The following is a 15,424-nucleotide window of genomic DNA, read 5'->3' on the forward strand; positions in this document are numbered from 1 at the left end:
AGGAGCTAGAGAAAGTACCCAAGGAGCTGAAGGGATCTGCAACCCTATAGGTGGAACAACAATATGAACTAACCAGTACCCCCAGAGCTCGTGTCTCTCGCTGCATATGTAGCAGAAGATGGCCTAGTTGGCCATCACTGGGAAGTGAAGCCCTTGGTCTTGCAAACTTTATATGCCCCAGTACAGGGTAATGCCAGGGCCAAGAAGTAGGAGTGGGTGGATAGGGGATCAGCGTGGGGGAGGGTATAGGGAACTTTTGGGATAGCATTTGAAATGTAAATAAAGAAAATATCTAACAACAAAAAAAGAAAAGAATAGAAAAGAAAGGACAAAAAGATAGGAAAAGAAATGAAAGAGAGAAAAGAAAAGAAAAGAAAAGAAAAGAAAAGAAAAGAAAAGAAAGAAAAAAGAAGTAGATCACACAAAGTGGCATGCCTAGAGAAAGAACATGGTCCAGATTTTAATACTCTCAACCAGGTCGAGCCATCACACAGAATGTGCCTGTAAGAGTGATAATCTCTTATGCCTAGGTACAACAAGCAAACAGTTGTGCGCATGAAAGCTCTATGTTCCATCCACATTACTAACTAAAATACAAAATTTTAGGAATTCCTTACTGAGTCTTGAAAGCAAAATTCAAAATTCATTTTATCTGCACTTCTACCTTAAATGTAGGAACAGGGAAAGTATTATGTTCTGTGATTTCCAATGAATACTTATTCTTAATGGATTATTTCTAAGAGGATAAGATTCTCAACTAATTTATTACATTTATCAAAGTCCCATCACATTCTGGAAAGGTTCTGGAAAGGTTCGTAAGGGTACTGTTCAGCATCTGAGCAGTCTCAAACACTTAAAACACAATTCACCAATGTCATAATGAATACAGCAACAGACAGAAGTAGAAATCCCTTCAGCAGTGAGGCATACTGTTGGATTCGATTTACTTTCTGCCAAGTGAAAACCAACCTGCTTTGTAGAAGCCATGTTCAGTTATATATCTTCTTTATGAGACAAGAGGAAGATTCTATATTTTGAAGCAGGATGAGAATTGGACAAGGCAAAAAGGATAATGAAGAAGTGAATAAGATTAGGGTATATTAGTAATGTGTAGAAATACTATCCAGATGCCTGTCAGTTCATATACCTAAACTCAAATTAAAACAAAAATGGCATAGCATCTTAAGACACTTAGAACAATCAGAATAGCTGTCATCAAAAAGAGAAACAACAGGAGCTGGAGAGATGGCTCAGTTGATAAGAAAACTTTATTATGCAAGCATGAAGGTCTAAATCCTACTCCCCTGAACACAGATACATAATACGGACATGCTGCACATTGCCACAATCAGTGCCAGTGTCATGGAGACAGGTTGGTCTCAGGAACATGCTGGACAATCAGGCTAGCTAAAAGGGAAAGCTTCAGATTTAGTGAGACACTTTGTCTCCAGAAAATAAGAACACAAAGGAGGAAATATAACGTCTTCATCTAGCTTCTACATGTGAAGAATTTGCATGCTTACCTGCATGACACACACAAAGGAAATTAACAACAAAAATAAATGTTAGACAAGATAGGAGGAAAAATAGATATGAGGAAAATACTATTTACTTCCAGTGAGTTACTAATGCCACTAAAACTAAAACAAGAACTACAAGATACAGCTATACCCCTTTTGAGTATATACTCATGGGAATATCAATATATCAATAATTATATGATAAGAGATTATTGTGACACTACTCAGAAGAGCCAAGTTATTAAGTCAGCCTCAGTGCTCATCAAGACATAATGAAGGAAATGCTGTGTTTATACACAATGGAGACCTATTCAACTGAGAAGAACTAGGTCCTGACATCTGCAGGAAAATAGATAAAACTGTAAATCACCATGCTAATCACAAAAGACTTATAAAGAAAAATATTAAATATTACATGCTTTATTTCACATGTAGACATTATATCTGAATACATATACATATATATGTATAAATATTCAAATATACATTTATATAAATATGTGTACATGCCAGAAGCCATTAAGGAAAGGCCATGGCAACCGAATCTTCTGGAGATGTCTCACTGTTTTGCATGGCTGCTATGGGTGCACTCTGAGATGGAGTATCCTCAGAGACTTCACCCAAGGATGGCTTCTTGCTATTGATATGCCTTTCCTGCCACTATTATGTAGCCAATGATCCCTGGGATTTAGCCCACCCTCAGGCAGAATCATTATGAAGATGTACTTTCATGTAGTAATACTGTGTAGATGAACTGATGGTTTCATAATTCCTGATCATGACTTTATAGAATTCCTAAATTGATACAAGTAATCTCAAGCCCCTTAAAGAATAAAAGCTATAAATAGAGCTCTGTAAACCTTCACATGTCATGGGTTAATGGAACTAGGAAAACAAAACAGGCTTCAAAGAAACTTACAATCAAGGAAAACATTCCTTCAAGGGTAAGAATAAGGTAAACATAAAGTTATGTCTGATAACACGAAGTTGGAATGGGAAATAAATTGTAGGTGCAAGCAGAGAAAATAAGTGATGGACTCATCTATACAAGACTTCAAAATAATAAGGCACCTACAAATGATTTGTTACTTAACAAAACTGTGCTAATTGATGACATAAAAATTACTGCATTAAACTTACAATGAACTTATGAAGCTGGAAAAAGAATAGTCAGGTACTAGTCTTAGTGGAAAAGTATGCAAACAATTCTGCCATAACTCCTTAAGCCTTATCGAACTATGACATGAACTATTGCTTTAAACTTACTATGAACTTATGAAGTGTAAAAATGCTTTTAAAAGCATGTGATCAATTATCCTGAGAAGGTATTAAAAACTAAGAAAAACAATGAAGTGATGGTGTAACCCTTTTCTTCTACATCAAGAATGTGTGTCTCTCTGTGTGCTTGAAAGTCTTCTTTTCTTTTCTCTCCAACTCATGGAGAGTTAATGAACTCCGAGCCTCTCACCTGGCCAGCAAGAAGTTCCTAAGCTAAAGAGAAAAGAAACCAAGTAATTAAGTGTCTTTCCCCCTGCCTCTATGAGCAGTAATTAACTGCCAGAATCTATCAGCTTTTGGCTCCTTAATAGAAAGAGAATTTAATCACCAAAAGTCATTAGCTTTTGGGCCAAATCACCAACACCACACGTCTCCAGGAACCTGAATGTCAGGGTGGGACTCGGGCGTGTACATATATAATTTGAAGGATGTTAGGGGATTGTTTGCAAAGAGAATGGGAACCAACAAGAAACAGAGACAAAGTAAGGCAATGGGAGGAAATGTAATCAAGGACATGAAAAGCATGTGTTAAGTGTCATAATAAAACTACTTTCACAGTGAACATAAGTCTAACACAAAACAAATAGGTTTTTTTTTTTCAATTTCCATGATAAAGTACCTTGACAAAAAGTGATTTTTAGGGAGGAAGAGTTTATTTTGGCTTCCAGTTTAAGGGTATAATCCATCCTGGTGGGGAGTCTTGGCTACAGGAGCTTAACTACTCTGTGATACTAGATCTTCTCAAATTGACAGTTAATACTAACCATCATAAACAAAGACAAAAAGACTGTATGTCAGCTCATTCTGTAGCTACATTGTCTGCTGTCATAACATCAACAGCCTACCACTTAGTGAATACCATGGCATTTACTTTTGTGTTTACTTCACTTATTTGTTTATATTCTAGGGAGTGAATTCAAGGCCAGGTGCTCAATCACTGAGCCACATAGCCATACACACTTCAGTTCTTTGGTGAATGTTTCTAATCATTCCAAGTATGATGCAGAGTTTGAGACATTTAAAATTTTTTATTTAAATATGTATATATCTATATATGCATTTATTTATTTTTACATTTATATGTGTTTTATCTCTATGTATGTCTATGTGCCGCATGAATGTTTGGTCCCCTAAAGGGCCAGAAGAGGGTATAGTATGCCCTGGGACTGGAATTAAAGACTGTTGTAAACTGCCATGTAGGTTCTGGGTATCAAATTGGTGCTCTTGGCAAGAGCAGACAGTGCTCTTACTCATGAAATATCTCTCCAGACCTTTGAATTTTAGATTTTTTTTTAAAAAAAAATGTTCAATAAGCTATGACAATATTTTTGTTAGGAAATTGTAATTGCATTTTTCTAGTGGAACAGAGATTTCAAGTGAAGTTAAATGAGATTTTCAATTATTAGTTGCAGATAATTAGTTGTCTGTGAACTCATAATATAGACAGGGGGCTTCATCAACCAAAAAAGAAAGTATCTCCATACACTCACACCTGAGAGCTCATCTGAGAATGCATAAGGAAGATTGGAACTGTAGTCACTGCATTGGAGACAGTGAACCCAAGAAAACTGTAGTCACTTAAAGGCCTTGAATTTTCAGAATGAGCTGCTTTGCTGGGTGTTTGCCATGACCAGATCTCCAAGGCAACTGCATCAGGGCAAATGTGAGGGGAAAATGCAGAGCTTAAAACAAAAGGCATGGTATTGATATTATCACTATCTAATTTCTATCTCAACAACTTGTTTTCAGCTACCAAAGGGGGCAGAAAATGCTTGATTTCCATAATTACTTGAGTATTTTCTTTTCTTTCATTTTTTTGTTTTTTGTTTTTTGTTTTACTTGAGCAGTATCTCCTCTACTAAGAATCTTTTTTCACAATTGTGGTCTGTAGCAAAGGAGAGGAAGTACCAGTCTGAACATCACAAGCCAAATGATCTAGTCTGTAGGACAGTAATGAGTTATATTCTGTCTCCATGGCAACTCCAGTCAAACCCTGATTATCCTCACTGGGAGAATTCTCAGGCTTTTTCAATTTTGCACAGCCTCTTCTAGCTGTTTCACTGTGACTGTGCTCTCCTAGAATTGAAAAAGGAGAGGGCAGGCTCTTTCCTTTGGCACCATGAAGTGTGTGTGTGTGTGTGTGTGTGTATGTGTGTATGTGTGTGTGTGTGTGTATGTGTGTGTGTGTATGTGTGTGTGTGTGTGAGAGAGAGAGAGAGAGAGAAAGAGAGTCTCTCTGTGTGTGTCTGAGTCTGTGTGTCTGTGTTTTTGTGTGTTTGTGTGTCTGTGTCTCTTTATGTGTCTCTGTGTGTATCTTTGTTTGAATGTGTGTGTATGTGTGTGTGTGTGTGTGTGTGTGTGTGTGTGTGTGTGTTTGAGTGTGAGTGTGTTGTGGAGTTACTTGAAACATTCCCTCCTCGAGGGAGAAGGAAGGCTTATGGAGAGTCTAGAAGGAGTCAATTCTTGTATATCAAAAAAAGTACGGAGACACATAGGACCCCTCCTCATTTTCTGACCTGGCAAGCTGCAGGTCATAATGAGAGGTTCAGGGTTTGAGCTTCCATGAGTCATCACCTGTGCTGTAGGGGGCCTTTGAGAATTGCAGCTGCCTGTGAGTTGACCATGCTCCTGTAAGTAGCCTCAGGAAATTCACTGCTTTGCCAAAGTGGATTTTAGTGTAACCTTCACTTTGTCTGTTACTCACTCAATATCTGTGCTGAATGGACATTTATGCAGCATTGGCTAAGAAAAGTCTCACACAACTCTGAAAGGGAGATGAAATTGGAAGGGAAGGAGTAAGGAACAAGAAAATGATAAAGAGGAACAGAGATGCAGGGACTCTTCTAGCATCTATTGAGCAGAATATTCACTCACTATCATTTTGTAGTTGGCAAATATGAACACACTTTTTAATTTTTCTACGCAGTGATCCCAAGGCTTTGTGAACTAAAGTCCCCAGAAAGTAGCCATGCGATCTGCTGGGCCTTCTCCAGAAGCTGACTAAGTAATCAGAACGTCAGTGATTGTAGAGAGGTTGGGATGCTGCGGGTCCAGAGACTAATTACAATTTAGATTATCTTTTGCCAACCTTAACTTCCTTGATATCTAATATCCATCCTTGCCCCTCTCAGTGTTTGATCTAAAATCCTCCTTATTTTCATACATAATCTTTGGGAAGTATTAATTAGACCACAAGCTTCAATAAAACCCCATACAAAGAAGGTCATCAGACAGTATCTGAGGCCTACAGCAAAGGTTTGTCTAGTTCAACGTCTCATGCCTAGCTGATGCCTGTTTTAAAAATATTTTGATTGTAGTTTCATTTGTGCTGTTGCTTTATAAATTGCAGGGCAGTGTTATCATGGTGGGCTGTAGAATTTACAAACGTGAATCTATGTTTCTTGCCCAGTCTTTCAGATTTGGCAGCAAAACAGACTTCCTCTTACTGCTTCTGAAGCCAGAGAGATGTGAGGTTTGTTTCCTTGCTTGTTTTGTGTGTATCACTAGACTAAAGTGTTGACAAATATTATTGAAATTTTTAATCTATATCTCAGATTTTTGCAACTATTTTTATTTTCTTGGATATTTATATTCATAGTCTAGGTTTGCTTCTGTATACCTTTCTGTGATTCCTAACACTAAATAAAGGAAGTTGGCTTTTATGATAAACTCTACTCATTACCAAGAAAGCAAAGAATATCTTTTGTGTATACAATACACACACACACACACACACACACACACACACACACACAGTGGTAAGTTTGTAGTTTGGATTGTTAAAAGCACAAAAAATTATTTGATAGGTAAAATGAAATAGAATCAGCTATTTTTATCTCCTTTATGCACAGCTAAAAACCCTATATATTAATATTAAAAAAAAATCAAACAGATGACTGAGGAAGGACAGATGACTTAAGTATCCTATGACTCAAGAAGAAAGGGCTCCCTGACATCCCAAAAGGCTGCTGGAGAAGCCTGAACACAGGAAGTGCTGAAAGCCAAAGGTACCGACATCCCTAAAAAGATTTGCTTTGTCCTGACAGAGCAGAAAAAAATGGATATTCTCACAATAGAAAGACCCTTTGATAACAACCATCTTTCTCCATCAAAATTCTGGTAAAAAAAATTAATTCTCCATGCCGAAATACATCAGTAAACACATGAAAGTAATTTAGCCTGGCCTTCTACAATGGAAGCAGGGGGAATCAATAGAATCCTGGACTTTCACTTCAACATTTAAGAGAGTCTATCAGACCCTCTTGGATTCGTATAACAGAACCCCCCCAGGCTGGTATCTTAGTCAATATTCTACTGCTGTGGAGAGACACCATGACAACAGCTACTCTTATAAAGGGAAACGTCTAATTGGGGCTGACTTTCAGTTTCAGATGTTTAGTCCATTGTTAGCATGGCTGGGAACATGATGGCATGTAGGCAGACATGGTGATGGAGATGGAGCTAAGAGTTCCACGTCCAGATCCGCAAGCGGCAAGAAGAGAGAGAGAGCTACTGGGCCTGGCTTAGATTCTTGAAACCTTGAAAGCCCAACCCCAGTGGCCCACTTCCTCCAACCAAGGTCTTTGTGCAGATTTCGGTTGTCAATCTTGTTCAGCATATACCTGTCACCATTTGCATAGCCATCTCTATGGTCCTACATGCAGTACATCCTTTTCTATAGGTTTTTTTTTGTTTGTTTTTGTTTTTTTTTAAAAAAAACGTTTTTAGTTTCTCTGGACAATATATACACACAATTTTACAACATGTTGGCACTTTGTAGGTTTTTTTTTTTTTTTGATAATATAGGAATAGAAATGTTATTTTCATTTAGGTAGACATACCCCCCTTTTTATAGTATGTTTGTCTTAAATATTTCCTCTAAATAAAGTTAAGAGTACAGTACCCATTGTTGTACGGCTTGCTTCAGTTGTGGGACATAACATGCAGCCAACTAGACAGGAAGGAACACTGTATTGAATTTATCCATGCGGCATGATGCCGAAGGAAGCAAAGGAGGTCTTGTACCATGTGTCTGAGGGTTTTATTGTTTGAAGAGACACCATGACCATGCAACGTTTTTTAAAAATCTAAAACAGTTTAGTACAGAATCACAGGAATGCTCATCGCTGGAAGGACCTAGGGAGTGATGGCTGCTGCCACCACCATCATCCATTCACCTCCACCCACAACTGCAGGGACTGAGGGATAAGGAAGAGTTTCACGTAATGGAAGATAACTCAGTTTCTCAACACGGAGAGCAGTGATTTATATGTTTTAAGGGAGCTGTGAGAATGCACATCCAAGAAATTCTTTTAGGAGCATATTAGTTCAGAAGGTCTCAAGTCACACTACTTCATCTCAAGTTGGGAAGCTCTGGATTCCACCTAAGGTATCATCTGGAGGTCAAGCTAGTCACGGGATGACACCTGCAAAGCCTGTAGCAGGGCTTCTAGATTGTTCCTCTGCACGGCATAGGGTGGCTGCTCCTTGTAATTGAGGGCTATCACCACCTTCAGGTACTCCCTCAGGGTCTCTGAGGCCCTGCTCCAACAGCCACACAGTCCCATGGTAGGCACAGGGCTGTCTAGATACTTCTGTCTAGAGATCTTGGCGTTGGGAAGGCATTTTTGTCTATGGCAAGGACCCACAAAGCCATACAGTAGCACAAGTGATTGTCACAGTGAGAGTACCCACATTCCTTGTGTATGTCCACATTAATGAACTCCAGATCCCCCCTTATGTGAACTACTGCTGCCTTCTTTGTAGGACACATGTTTGCCACCTGGGCAGTAACAGAAGACATAATCCACCAGAGTCACCTGGCTCAAGTCCTTTGGATTCACAAAGACATTCTCATCTGTTAGGATCCCACGAACATACTCGTTTCCACGGAGAAACTCCAGAATATCCAGCAGCCCGAAGGATAACTGCAGCATATATCTCTCTCATACCATATGCTTTGGGTTGTCATCCAGAGCTAACTGGAGGTTCCTACCTAGGCTGAGAAACACCAGGAACCTGTACCTGTCCTACTAAATGCCAAAGCCAATACTGATGGGGATGGTTAGGAGCAGGACCCAGCACTGATTCTTCCACTTGTACACTTGCATAGGCTTGGCTGCTCTTAGAAAGAAGTTCTGCTCACTGAGAAGGTGCCCATGCCTGGATTCCAATTTGAGTGGGAATCTATTTTTCTGGATCCTTGATTCATAGGGGAAGATAAAAGTGGGCTCTACTTCACAGAGAATGCCTTAGTCATCCAGGGTCTGGAGGGTTCCGGTGTCCAGTGGGTAAAGCCTGGAGTGAGGTGGTCATCCAATTCCACTTAAGTGTCTGAGGGCTTAGCATGGTGGACTGTAGGATGCCTTTAGGGGTGAGAAATCTGCTCTAGGTACCTTAGCTCTCTCAGGAGAACTCAGGGTGTCTTCAGACTCAGAGTTGTAATGGTCAGAGTGGAAGGAGCATGGGAAAGAAGTGACAGTGTGTGACCGTTTCACTTTCTTGGGAGAGGGATAACACAAGAGCCATAATGGCAGTCTGGGTGCTTGCATGCTCTTAGGAAGCCAGGGGCTTGCCACTGTATGGGCAGAACTTGAATGATACTTTGACACACTTGCCACAGACTGGACAGAAGGAGATCATGCTTTGTGGACTTGGGGTCCAGTCTTTGGACTACTGGATTTTCACTCCATCTTAACAACAGCCTTTTCAGTTGCCCAGAGGAAACTTTCGGGACATGGCAACTCTCACAAAGGAAAACATTTAATTTGGACTGTGTTATGGTTTCAGAGGTTAAGTCCATTATAATTGTGATATGAAGCATGATGGCATTCAGGCAGACATAGTGCTGGAGGAGGAACTCAGAGTTCTACATCTCATTGGAGAGGCAGCAGGAAGAAGACTGCATGCCACACTGGGTAGAAATTGATCATAGGAGACCTCAAAGCCCACCCCACAGTGACAAAACTTCCTCCAACAAGGCCACACCTACTCCAAAAAGGCCATACTTCATAATAGTGTCACTATCATCCAATCATTCAAACATAGGAGTCTCTGGGGACCATACCTAGTCAATCAACACATCTGTATCAGTGAGTCTAGACTTTACTAACCACACCCAGCTAAGGAGAGTGAAGGGAACAACTATGATTTGACTCTCTGACTTCTGAAGTTCATGTGATGAAGACTTAATTTGCAAAGAAACAGTGTTGATAAGTGAGAGCTTTGAGATGAATGGGTTCCTGCTGTTATTAAAGAGGTGGGTCACTTATTCAGGTAGGGAGATCCCTTCCAATCCATCCTCATACTTCCAGGCCTAGCTTGGATCTCAGGCTATACACAAGTCCATCCTAGTGAGTGACCCAGGTCCTTTCCTATATCATCCTTATATACCCAGACCTATCTCTGGTAATACAGTCCGGGCAGACTCAGACAAGAGGTACAGTCACATACTCTCTTGGTCACTACTGAATTGGAAACTCTCATTCATCCAACTGAATATCAACAGTAAATGTATGAAGAACTGACATTTGTACCTAATCTGAAATCAGCCAAACTTATTCAACAGTAAAGATAAAGTTAAATTTCCACCAAACAGAATCAAGATAGACTTTCATGTCAGACACACAACCAATGAGAAACTACACTACGGTGCACATTTGTGTCGAATTATACCTGGAAAGAAGACAGATCCTCCCTTGATACAGATGTACTGGGCATATCAAGATAAAGGAAACAGTGCAGAAATGTATCCCTGAAGTTTCTAGGTTGTATGATTGAACCTACGAATTATTCCTTGGGACACATCAGTGGTAGACTTAGATGTGACCTCACAAGAACAGCACAAGAGATGTTCTTCCTGGGATGGCTGTGATTTTGTGTCTTCACTGTGTAGTGTATGCAGAACCATAGTCATACAGGCAAATGAGTGTGCATAAAACACAAAATCTGGATGAAACCTGCTAAGCACCACTGGGAACGCACCTGTTTACGGTTTTAGTGTAGTTTCCCAGATGGAGGAGCAATGGCGTAAAAGATTACCCAGGACTCTCTGTAAGTTCTCAATTCCCACCTAATCTATAGTAGGCTCAAAAAAAAAAAATAGTTTTAAAAAATAAAAAGCAATGGTTCGATGAACTCTAATTTACTTCCTTGTTGTTAAACAGCAGGAATTTAAATTGCAATTCTTTAAAATTACAGTAGTTCAAATTAAGGTCAAATTACATTGTAATCTGTGTAACCAATGTTGTGCATCAGATAGTAGGGAGACGTGGCAAAATAAGCACTGTATAAATCACAATAACCATTAGCAAGTTTCCAACAGACCATTCTCTATTTAGGAGTTCCATATCTCAGGATATTCTTAAACAGATTGCACTAATTGTGTCTCTCAATCTCCTCCAGGCAACAGTTTTCAGAAGCCATCATGGAATATGACTCATTCTAATTATTCATGACTATACAATATAAATTACTTTGTAGTCACTTGTACACTATACACTGTGATATCATAGGATAGTAGTGAAAACATTAAACAACGTAAAGAAAAGAGGAAGGTACACCAGATGATCATTTGTCCTTCTTTATGTAAGATGGAATGGAAGTCCTCTTCTGTAATGTTCTATTTCCTTTGTCTCCTTCTCCAGGAACTGACTTTTTAGACTTCATCAAAGAAAAGGGGTAAAGTTGTTTACCTCTCTTTGATTTCCTGCTGTGTTGGACATGTGCCTGCTGTCTCTCCAGTCTTTCTAAGAGTCACCAGCATACAGCAGTAAGTAGTGTCACCTTCTGACTCCATTGACTCATCTCACTCTGGGTGGCAGCTCCATGAGTATTTCTCTTATCAATTATTCAGTTCTGTTTTTTTTTTTTTTTTTCCCTTTCATTTAAAGAAACCTGTAACTAAGAGTGGTGGTGCATGCCTACTGTGACGGTTGAGAGGCTGAAGCAGGAGGATGCAGCCTGGGTCACCTAGTGAGGTTATAGTAAATCAAAGGAACCTGAGATTATTTTGGTTCTGGAAAAACAGAATAGAAGAGATGTGTATGTAGTACATTAGTAAAGCCAGTGCTTCCAAAGGCATCCACCCCACCTGCCCCAGGGGCTCAGTTTAGGGCCCTGCTATACCTCTGTCTAGCCCTAGGGGATCAGCTTAAAACCTCTTCATCTATGCTTTGCTATAGTCAGGATCCTTTATCTCCTGTTCTGGGATGTCACTGATGCCAAGAGCAAAGTCAGCCTGCAGCACCTGATCATTGTCAATTCTCCAGGACACTGAAGAAAATTCCAAACAAAAACCTTCATCATTCTCACAATGAAGTATCTTGAAAAGTCAACCCAAATAGGTGGAAGCAGGAAGTTCAGGAGTTCAAGGCCACCTTTAGCTATACAGTAAGATTTAGAACCTTTTTGAGCAAACAAACCAACCCAATCCAGTCTTGTCTATCATCCCTTAATATTTCAAATTTAGAGACAACTGAACATGCGGTATGGGCTGGCGGCTGTGCTGAATGCTGAATCGCATATATTTGTTACATTTTTCTAGTCTGAAAGACTGAACTTACAGTGGAAAGTGGACAGAACACAAACAATAGCAAGTCAGAGTCACAGCCTTTGCAGCAGATGGCCGATCAGTAAAAGCACTCCCTAGCAGCCTTGTGTGCAGAGCAGCCAAGATTCAGTCAGAGACTGAAGTTTCCTTAACTTTTGACCTACTTCCAGCTCAGTACCAAACTGAGAATAATCAAGCATGCCTCCCCAATCAATGGCATCGGATCCCTGGCTTCTAATTAGCTACCTCAGCTTCCTTCCTTCACACTGCAAAGCCTCCCATTGTACTGCCTACCTTGGCGTCTTTGGCAAATCTATCCTATCTAAATAGTGTATAGTGGACCAAAAATAAGTAGCCTTCACTTTTCTCATTTGAACAGGTCTATGATTTAGCAAGATCATCTGCATCAGGTACAGATTCCAAGGATGTGACTAGAAGTGGCCAGAATCCCTGCCTCCTAAAGTGATGCACGTACCACTAGGTCCTCTTGCTGCCCTGACATCCCTGTGACCATGATTATTTTTATCATGATTAAACAATGTCTGAAGCCTCTCCATCAGAGATATCAGTGACTAGCAATCACTCTCCCCTCCGTGACCTTTATTTAAATGATCAGGAATTTTCTTCCTATCGGAAGAAAAAAAATAATAACATAAGGTAATATAGTGAATATTATCAGTCATCGGCTTGGTGATGTTCATGAAAAGATATATTTTAATGTATCTTTTCCAGAGCTGAGCATTGGAAACCATCCCAAACTGATCTGGGCAGTGCTACACGTACGGATGCTCCAGTTGGGATATGTTCAGCAACTATTCCATAAAGGAAATGGACTGTCTGAGACACTTCATCAACACTACTTTCTCTATGCTGTTCATCTGTCCCTAATGTGGATGTTTATAAGGAGCTAAGGAGGTCTGCAACCCTATAGGAGGAACAACAATATGAACTAACCAGTACCACCCCAGAGCTTATGTCTCTAGTTGCATATGTAGCAGAGGATGGCCTAGTCGGCCATCAATGGGAGGAGAGGCCCTGGCTCTTGCGAAAATTATATGTCCCAGCACAGAGGAATGCCAGGGCCAGGAAGTGGGAGTGGGTGGGTTGGGGAGCAGGGGGAGGAGATAGGGGATTTTCAGAGAGGAAACTAAGAAAGAGAATAGCATTTGGAATGTAAATGAAGAAAATATCTAATAAAAAAATTTTTAAAAGAAAAAAATAAAGCTTTATCGAAAACAATATGCCTACGATGTGCTGTGATTTGAATGAGACATGCCCCTAACTCTATCTCACCCCAGTCTCTTGTGTTTGATTACTTGGTCTCTAGCTGGCAACACTGTTTTGGAAGGCTGTGGAAACTTTATGTGGTTGAGAATTCACTGAAGGAACCAGTTACTGACCATGATAAGGTGCGATAGTCTGTCCCAAATTCCTGTCATATCTTGGCTGCTTGACTGCATGCACCAGATGACTAGCTACCCATGTACCTGTCACCATGTCTTTTCTGCCATGATGGGATGCATATTCTTAAACAGTGAGCCATCATAAACCCATCCCTTTGAATGCTATTTCTTGCCAGATATTTTGTCACAACAACAAGGAAAGTAATGAACATATTTGTTGGCTTTACCATTAAAGGCTGTTACAATTCCATGGGTAATTCAAATAACTTGGGAATATTTTTAAACAAGCTACATGATGGTAAATAATAACAGGTATCAATCAAAAGCTGGGAGTTAGTTGCAGATACTCTGGGAACCTTTAATATTCACAGATTACAAATCTTCAAGAGGGTGCACCTTGCATTGGCAAAGTTCCTGGTGATTCATATCTGAGGTTAAGCAGATGTTGTTGTCAGTTCAACACGCTGTGGCTTCATGACCTATTATGAATATTAAGCATATTGAAGCTTTAGCTCTGTCTTCTTACCCTAATTAAGTTGCTGTTTATACACACTGGTCATTCTTATGATTTCCATCTGTGGTGGTTTGAATATGGTTGGACCATGAGAAGTGGCACTATTAGGAAGTGTGGCCTTGTTGAAGGAAATGTGTCACCATGTAGGTGGGCTTTCGGGGCTCCTTGTGCTCACACTTCTCCCAGTGCAGAAGAAACACCTTTTCCTGGCTGCCTTCCTACCAAAATGAAGATTTACATTTTGGCTTCTCCAGTACCCTGGTTGCCTGCACACTGCCATGGCTCCTGTCACACTGAACCTCTGGAACTGTAACCCAGCCCCAATTAAATGTTTTCTGTTTTAAGACTTGCCTTCGTCATGGTGTCTTTTTACAGAAATAAAACCCAAATGAAGAATCTGTCTTCCTTCTACCACAAACATTTTCATAATTCAATGACTTACATGAATGTTGAGCAATGACAGGAAAGGCCTCTTATAAGTCAAGCCTTTAAGATGAACTTGGACTTAATGACGGTGCTATCTCCTGACATGACTAATTACAGTACTGCCCTAGGTAAGATGAAGAAGCTCTTCAGATAGTTACCATTTATAATATCTGTGTTATATGATGGAAGGAGAGTAATTAGGGTAAGAGTGAAAATCTTCCTTAGAGGCAAGTCCAGTTGTGTCAGAGTCAGCACCACAATCATTCTGTCACTAATAACTCATAACCAGTTACTGCTCACTGGACAATTATTCTGTCCTCACCAGTGTAACAAGACGAAGTACATTCCTCTGGGGTGTTTACTCTCTGACACTAGATTACCATTACTCTGATTCTTTGCAAATTATTAATCAATGTTCCACTGGAAACAGGCAGAGGTCTGGTAAGTGTGAGACACATATCCTATCGTGTGTCAAAATACTGCTGACATTTATGAGAAAAGTCAATGTATTGAAGCCCTCAGGAAGTCTTGAGATTTTGGAATATGATTTTTCTTCATTTAGTTCAATCAGCCACAAAGGTTTTTCCTAAAAAAGTTCCTCACAGGTCACATGTTTGACCCATCGTAGCACTGATGTTTCTTGGGTGAGTCTATTCTGGCTTGATGTCAGCCTGCAATGGGTGATGCTTTTGGTCAGCTAGCACAGTGGTTAAGACCAACATGGACCCTGTGT

At 40.0% G+C, this 15,424-nt stretch overlaps 1 protein-coding gene and 1 pseudogene across 2 annotated transcripts in view; both read right to left on the reverse strand.

The window, feature by feature from the left end:
- Positions 1-15,424, reverse strand: part of Gabrg3 (gamma-aminobutyric acid type A receptor gamma3 subunit) — a 610,116-nt gene that overhangs the window by 295,460 nt on the left and 299,232 nt on the right. The window lies entirely within an intron of this gene.
- On the reverse strand, positions 8,183-9,446 carry LOC110324250 (annotated as a pseudogene).

The sequence above is a fragment of the Mus pahari genome, chromosome 1, assembly GCF_900095145.1.
Source record: "Mus pahari chromosome 1, PAHARI_EIJ_v1.1, whole genome shotgun sequence".
In the NCBI taxonomy this organism is placed as follows: Eukaryota; Metazoa; Chordata; class Mammalia; order Rodentia; family Muridae; genus Mus; species Mus pahari.